This window comes from Leptonychotes weddellii, chromosome 8, assembly GCF_054177405.1.
Source record: "Leptonychotes weddellii isolate Sample4059 chromosome 8, ASM5417740v2, whole genome shotgun sequence".
NCBI classification, from domain to species: Eukaryota; Metazoa; Chordata; class Mammalia; order Carnivora; family Phocidae; genus Leptonychotes; species Leptonychotes weddellii.
Window position 1 is genome coordinate 400,750 of NC_138376.1, and position 8,370 is coordinate 409,119.

An 8,370-nucleotide genomic window follows, 5' to 3' on the forward strand; every position below is an offset into this window, starting at 1 on the left:
AAGGAGGAGTAAATGAAAGAGGAGGAAAGGGAGAACTTCCCAATATAAATGGGAAATTTCTTTACCATTGAAGGAGGTAATGGCAATCACAGATTTAGAAGAAGCCAGATGATACCGATGAAGCTCTAGAAGAGGAAGATAGAAACCTCAACAGTACTTAAATTGTCCTAGCACTTTCGAGATTTGAAGCCATAATTCCTCAGTCCTTAAAGGAGAATTATAAATCTAGACCAAAGAAATTACTGGTGATTATTTTTTTGAAAAAAAATATTATGCAGTCATTGTTTCCCTTCAAGAAGAATAAAAAAACAGTAGCCGTACACATTATCTTCCATTCATTTTGTTAGAGTGGGCAGTTAGTGAGGCTCTAACGGGATGCCTGGAGGCCAGCAAGGAGGCGGCCGTGGCTGGCTGTGGGGAAGGTCAGAGGCTTGTCCTGGCAGCATCCACAAGAAGGCAGATCCCACCAGACAGGCCCACGAAGGCGGCGCCACGACAGGAAAGCCCTGAGCAAGTGAGGAAGAAAACCCCCCAAACCCTGCTTCCAAGAAGTCCCCACCCCAAATAATGAGTATTCCACCCCCTTGTAAACAACTGTCAATAAAAGACAGAAACCCCAACCCCCAGGACACACAGCTCTCTCTCTCTCTCTCTCTCTCTGCCTGCTCTCAGGTCTGGAGATTGTACTTTTCACTTGAATAAACTTTCCCTCTTGTGTCACTTGTCCGCCAAGCTGCGTGTCTGTCCTTGAATTCCTTCTTGTGACACAACCAAGAACCTTAGGTGACTCTTTTGGGTCTGGCTGGGTGGAGGACCCAGGACAGGGCAGGGAGGGGGGTGTGCTCCCCAGTTCACCCGGCAACAATTTAATCAAAGTCATGTATCCGCTCTTTATTATGAAACAATTATTGGGTTAATCACTTGACTCAAAGTGAATGAAGTAGTCCCCGACCTCAAGGAGTTGGGAGTACATAAGGTCAGAAGGCAAATACATCAAACCCGCAAGACTTCCTGGTAACCGCCTACTATTTGGTCTTACCAGCTGTAGCCGTTTCATAAGACACAGCATTGAGGGAAACAAGACAATTGGAAATAGGAGATGCTTCTTATTTTGTATGTGTTGGTGTTGAGGTGCTTCTCGATTTTGCAAGGAGATATTTCTTGGGCTTCATTGGTTGCAGGTGGAGCAGGCAAGGCCTGGTGCAGCAAATAAAGCCAGAAGTTAATCGCAGACAGATGATACTTGAACTCAGGGGTATGGACGAGAGGGTCTAGAGAGACTGGTTGAAACTGGTTTACACCACAAGAGAAAGAAACTGTAGAGAAGAAGTGAAAATTCCATCTTGGGACTTCAGTGGAAGTGGCTGGAAAATGAGATAAAAAGAGGATTTAGGCCAGTGAGAGGATCTGGGAGAGGACTGGCCACACAGGCAAGATTCTAGGGGCAGGAGTGGTGTCATACAATCTAGAATTAGTATTATCCTTTCTTTATGTCGGTGCAAAAGAGGGATCTAGCTTAGAGGTTATAGATATAGTGAGCTTAACACATGGACTTTCTTTTCATAACAAGTTTTATTAAATCCAGGTTTGTGGGTTTTCTTGTAAGCAAGCCCCATACCGAACACAGGGCTTGAACTCATGACCCCAAGAGTAAGAGTCACATGCTCTACCGACTGAGCCAGCCAGGTGCCCCAACACAATGGCTTTTACTTTAAAAAGTTAGGCTTTCAAAAACCCACAGAAAATAGGTGAGATGTATGTATGTTGCAGGATGCTGCAAGAAACCGCCATTGTCAGGGGTCTGGTTCAATGGGAGGCTGTGTTTCTTGCATGTGTGAAAGTTCTGGGTTCAGTTCCTGGTGGATCTAGGGCTGCTCTCTCTTCCCATGACTCTGGTAATATAGAATCGTCTCCTTTCACCCCCTTCTTCTTGCTATTTTCTGCTCCTTGACAACAATAGACTGCCCCTACGCAGGGTGATTGGGACCACATAAGAGAGAAATGAGTAACAAGTAGCCACTAGATTAATCAGCTTTTTCACCTGAACTACCATTTTGCAATATTACTGAAGGGAAAGGAAGATGGAAATGAGGGGAAAAAAAAAAAAAAAAGAAGAAGAAGCCCATGCCAAGAAATAGGCTGCCCACTTCTGAACTCCTTGTCTGTCCTTGCGGTTGTTCTCTACTGTAATCTGTACGCCTCGTTGCACACTTTATCTCCTAGACCAGACATCTCCACCCCAAGCCCAGTCATCATTATTAGTGACCGAGGTGGGCATTATTGGCAGGAACCATGACACTTCTTTTCATTTTAGAGTCTATTACATCTAAGTAACAATTTATAGAGGTTTCAGAAGGCTCTAATCTCTGAGTCAGGAACTCTTATCCCGAGTTTTGCATTTTCATGAGGCTATGAAGAGGAGAGTACTTGGAGAATGGGTAGTGGGAAGGGCTCAAAATTATCCATCCATATCAGAAGATAAGGAGGTTTTAGGGTGTTGTTCCAATTTTAGTTGTGAGCTCTTAATCTGCTGGTTGGGAACTAGGTGTTTTATCGTTATTGTCTTAAGCTACATTGTTAATTCATGCACAAGTGTTCTCAATGCTAACACAAAGCCTAAAACCACATAATGGTGGCAGGAATTTTCTGTTTCTTGCTTCTAATATAAAAACAAATAAACCTAAAAACAACAAAAACCTAGACAAATTCCTGTTCTTCCCTCTGTACTTACTAGGTCGATATAAGTCTGGGTAAGCTACCTGAAGATTTTCTTAGCTGAATCCCTCACTCCCCAAATCCAAACATGGCTCTAAATCCTGTGTCAATCTATTTTTAATCTACATTTTTCTTGTACTCTCAAATCTGTCTTTCCTTTTTCATGTGTTCACCCATCTAAACCTTGTAAGAGTCTCTAAAATTGTCCTCCTGCCTACAGTGGGAGGATAGAAAAAAAAACTGCTGGGTTGCCTACGTTTGACCAATGGTTTTCTTACTCGATTGCAACTCTGGCTTTTCTCCCTCAGAGTCTTGACTTTAGAAGCCAGTTGAGAACATAGGAAGATGTATGGAAGGAAGTGCACACTATAAGAGAAAGCCAGGTTTCATTTAGCCTCTGTCTAAGAATTAGAAATATGTAGGTGAAAGGAAAGACTAGCTTTAACATGGAGCTTAAATTCTGAAATCTCACAAAGACTAACCATCACTGGTGGAGCTATGCTGCTTCATAGGCAAAGAAATCATAGAAATCTAATCAAGTGGATTTTTGCCTCGTACTTTCTCTTTATTCCAGGTTTCCACACTGATTTTACTCCCATTTATACCTGAGAAGTTCAAGCCCCAATCAAATACTCGACACTGCTCCCAACATAACTACACACAGGGTTTCAGAAAAGTTGGCTTCCTGTGGTTCTTGTGGGAGCTGCCCGTAAGAGAGCTCCTGCACGGAGGGACCCCAGACCAGCCCACACATGTTCACCTTGTGACCCAGCAGCTGGGCCCTGTCAAGGCCATGACAGCTTTGGGCTAGACGAGTTCGATCTTCCTGTGGCACGAACGTCTCCCGCACCTTCTCTTTCTCTAGGAGAAAGGAGACCTTGTCCGTTTTGTGTGTGTGTGTATGTGTGTGTTCAGAGGTTAGGGAGAAAGATACAGTGGACCACCTCTAGATACATCTCCTTTTGGATGAAATTTTGCCAATAAATTAATCCAATCCAATCTCTGGGTGCTTGATTTTCCAGGCTAGTGGCTCCCAAACTGGTTGATTAACAGAATTACCTGGGAGACTTTAAAATCACAGAAATTATTGACTGCTTCTCCTCTCGATTTCAGGTCAGGTCATGATCTCAGGGTCGTGGGATCAAGCCCCGCTTGGAGCCCTGTGTTGAGCCCAGCCTGGGGTGTGGGGCTCTGCACTCAGTAGAGAGTCTGCTGGAGATTCTCTCTCTGCCCTTCCCCCCACCCTGGCTTGAGCACTCTCTTTCTTCCCAAGATAAATAAATAAATCTTAAAAACAACAACAACAAGGTTCCTGTGGGAGTTGACTGTCACACAACGTATTGGCCAAACTCAGGGCTACTCTTTGTGTCTTATGTGATGCAGTTGAGGACCTTTCTAGGCCTATGGAGGTTTTAAAAGGTTTTAGATTTTTGCAAAAGCTTTACAAAACCTAGTGTCCCAGCTCACATGTTGCCTCTTTGAGCTTTCTTTATTTAGGGGAGAATTCTGTCCAAACAAGTCTCCATAATAAATTGTAGCTTTTCCTTCCTTTTCTCTTCCCTCTTCTTTGTAAGGGGTCTCCTGAACCCAGAGCCGAAGCATCCACTAACTGGGTCTACACCGGGATGACTAGAGCACTGATGGTAAAACACACTGTTCTTCGTTTATGACCTAGTTTTGTGATCAATTCATTCCTCTTCTGTTGAATCTCCCCCATATTAGCCTAAATTTTGAGATCAGCGCTCATGTCACCCATCTTACCATGCTTCATTTCTCACCAACATTATTACTTTATTCCAACTTCTTTCTTTTCTCCCACCTGGACCTAATTTCCTGAGATAACACACTGCTAATCTTCCATATAGCTGCATTATCTTACGGGTTATCAAAAATCAAGATAGCAGAATTAAAACCACCAAATCAATGAAATAGTACTTAGTGTTTATTGTGCATATAATAATAGCTCATGAACTGGGAGCTTTCAATTTAAGGCTGATAGGAAGCTCAGGGCATGACATTACAGGATGGCTTATAACGTGAAAATGAGGAAGTTGTTTAATTTTTATAGTGATTGGTTATTGCAGTGGGGGGTTCCTGATGGTTGAGGATTGCTTAAAAGTGATTGTTTTGGGCGCCTGGGTGGCTCAGTCATAAGCGTCTGCCTTCGGCTCCGGTCATGATCTCAAGGCCCTGGGATCGAGTCCCCCATCGGGCTCCCTGTTCGGCGGGAAGCCTGCTTCTCCCTCTGCTACTCCCCGCTTGTGTTCCCTCTCTCGCTGTCTCTCTCTCTCTGTTGAAAAATAAATAAAATCTTAAAAAAAATAAAATAAAAGTGATTGTTTTACACCAGTTTTAGGAAGATGACTTGTTTCTTTTACAATCATCAGAGGTGTTTACGAGAAATAACCTAAGTTTCACTTTGTTCATGAGATAAGCTAGATTTAGTTTGTCTTATGTGGCTTAAATTGTTTTGTCTGCTCAGGCAATTTTCCAGTCTGGTCTCTATTTTGTATTTAATTTTAACAGGGTCTCTCTTGCCTTGTAGTCATGACAGAAGTTGAAAGAAAAGGAAATTGGAGACAAGTGAATATTCCAGCTGGGATTCTCCCTGGTGCAGAATTAGAACTGGTGCTCCGGTGGACTCTTGGTGAGCAGACCGTGGAGGGGGCTAGGCTGGGGGACTTTTAGTGGCAGAAATGCTATTTGGTCAGATAGCCTTCTCTCGACATAGGTTTGAAAAAAGTTTCAGGCTAGAATTTTGTGAAAGAGGCAAGTTAAATACAGTAAGCCTTGTTCTACCAAGTGTTTGATCCTATAATAGTACAGAAATAAGGACAATCATCCGTTGTGGGGACTTACTGTGGTATAGGGTCTTTCCAGGTGTGCAGCTGCGTGGGAGAACAGAGGTTCAACACGTAGGAGAGTCCAGGTTTTTTCCTGGGTTCCTTCAATACAGCTTTCTCTTTCCCCTTCAAAGCTGTACACATCCAAGTTGCATCAGCACAAGGAAGACAAGAAGGAGTGAGACAGAAAGAAAGATCATGCTCACTTAGGATCTCTGGGGAGGAGAGGAATAAGCATGTTATGGCCACATGAATAAGCTCCTGCTCCTTCCATGGGTTTCACAGTTCACCAAGGAACAGGAAAGAGAAAGAAAAAGCGGGGGCACCTGGCTTCCTCAGCTGGTGGAGCATGCAGCTCTTGATCTTGGAGTTGTGGGTTTGAGCCCCATGTGGGGTGTACAGATTACTTAAAAATAAAATCTTAAGGAAAAAAAAAAGAAAGAGGAAGGGAGAGAAAAACAGGCCCTTGTGCAATGTTTGTTAAATTTTCTTTTGTATTCTCAATTGAATGTGTGTGAAGGCTGAGGAACAGAAAACCTACCCACTGATTTTTCTCTTCCCTCATTTTCCTTACGTCTAAACACACACACACACACACACAGAAAGAGAGAGAGAGAGAGATGTCAGTAGGCCAGATCAATCACCAAATGTGGCAGGATATAGATCCCAACTTCCGAGGGAGGGAGCAAGGGAAAGACCTTTCTCCAAGAATGCAGAGCTTTCTGAACAGAGAGTTGAGAAAACTATTAGTGTCCATGAAGTCAGAGGTGTGGTGGAAATAAGTCAGGAAAGTCCCAGATCCCCAGTTTGGAAGGCCCACAAACGACATCAAGGAATTCTTCTTCCCACAGCATGTCAGCTGACGGCAAACATCCTTCTGCATTCACTGTCTCCAGTAAATTTTTCAGAGGACTCAGGGACGAGAATCAGAACTGGGACTCTTTCATTTTCCTTGCCTTCACTAGCAAACACTTAACGTTTTTAAGTCTTTAAATGAAAATCTGCCCAAAATACGTTTGTCAATATTACACGAGGCTCTTGGATGAAGAAAAGCCTTAGGTTCTGAAGTCAGTGAGTAGATGTTTGGTGGACACGCTAAGCTGAAAGCGAGCATTCCAGAGCAAATGGCTTTTCTTCTGTCTTTCCCAGGCCAGCCGTCCTACTTGCTTTGAGGGTCCAGGACACCCCAAATTTTCCAACCCACCGATGGCTCCACTTGGAGGTGTCCAGGGCTCTGTGACTTCATTCTTTCAAATATCCTCATCTATCGCAGGCTTTCCCGCTGTGTCAGCGGGTTTCAGAGCGAAGGCAGTTTGCCGGCCTCGCCGGGTCCCCCAACCTTGCTCCGCGGCCCTGCGCCTGCCATCGCCCCTGTTCATTCCTCCAGTCCGCGGGAAAAAGTCACTTCATTTAAAGCGGAGAGAGTTTTGAAGTTGTTTGTAAAACCCTTTGTGGACATAATCGTCAAGAGAGGGACAGAGGGGGAGAGCGGAACCAGGCCGAGGACGAGCGCGGAGCGTGCGACGCGAGAGCCAGCAGGTGCCGAGTTCAAAGGCTGGTTCACCCACCGAGGCCCGGCTGCCTGAGCCCGGAGGCGCGCCGATCCGACCCACTGCCGCTGCGGCCCGTGCAGGAGACGTTCCTGGAACTTTCCTGCCGGAGGCAAGTAGCTTTCCCCAACACTGCTGGTGAGCGGACCCTGGAGCAGGTTACCCAAGTGGGGAGTCTTAGAACGCGAAAAGGCGCTATTCGGGTTACAATCTAGTTACCCGCTGAAGCCTGTAAATACTACCCACTTGAGTAATTTCAAAAAGAGTGACATTTAGCCCAGTAGACATTCTGCAGGCCAATTCTTATAGCTTGAAAAATGGGAAAATAGAAGTAATATTTTACAAAGCAGGAGAAACGGAAGGGAGCAAGGGGGTGTAGCTCAGTGGTAGAGCGCGTGCTTCGCATGTACGAGGCCCCGGGTTCAATCCCCGGCACCTCCAGTCTCCATTTTCTCCAGGATTAGGAAATCTTCGGGATTGCTTTTATTGTTCGTGCATTTCTTCCCCTGGGGCTTACACCTCCCGGCACCCGCAGCTGCAAAAGGAAGACAAGAGGGAGGGGGCTCAAAAGAAGGAACCAAGCCCACCAGACTCTCCTCCTTCCGAAGCCACTCCAACCCGCACATTCTAAGTGGCTTTTACTGGGTCTATCCAGAAAGGGCAGGACAGAAACAGGACAGACCGAGGGGAAACAGAAATCTACACTTTCAGCGCCAGTTCTCTGAGTCAGCTGTGCTCATCGGACCTGGGTGTCTGGCAGGAGGAGGACCGCCGCCCCCCAGGCCTTGGCGGTCTGGCCTCCCCTCCGCTCGCCCCGCGCCTCCCCCGCGCGCGCAACCACCGCCAATCACCGCACGCGCGCAGCTGGGGTGCAGGGGGCGGATCTCAAACCTTTTGGGGGAGCGATTGGGAAAACACGGGGCAACCCCAGCGCGAACGTTGAAAAGACAATTGGAGGCTCTCAGCCCTCAGGAAAAGCTCGATTTGGGAAATTAGGCCTAAGGTATTAAAGGCATTTCGTTCGACGCCGGATTTTGGCAGAGCCGTTGTTCTTGTAGATGGTAAATTGAGTCTCATTGGAGATTTCCACATGCCACGTGGTAGAAAACACCCAAATCTGTACACAGACGTAGCTGAAATAAAATCGCAAGGGTTAGGGTTCCCTTCCACACGCCTTCCCTCTGCGCACTGAATTCTAGTCTCTTGGGTTGAAATAATTTTCCAGGCCCAAGACAGAGCAGCTTCTGCGGGGGGTGGGGGTG

General features: G+C 45.8%; 1 non-coding gene across 1 annotated transcript; it reads left to right on the top strand.

Moving 5' to 3' along the window:
* The first annotated feature begins 7,477 nt into the window (after positions 1-7,477).
* Positions 7,478-7,549, top strand: TRNAA-CGC (transfer RNA alanine (anticodon CGC)). The gene has a single exon. It is a non-coding gene; the product is annotated as a tRNA-Ala (tRNA).
* Positions 7,550-8,370: the final 821 nt, after the last annotated feature.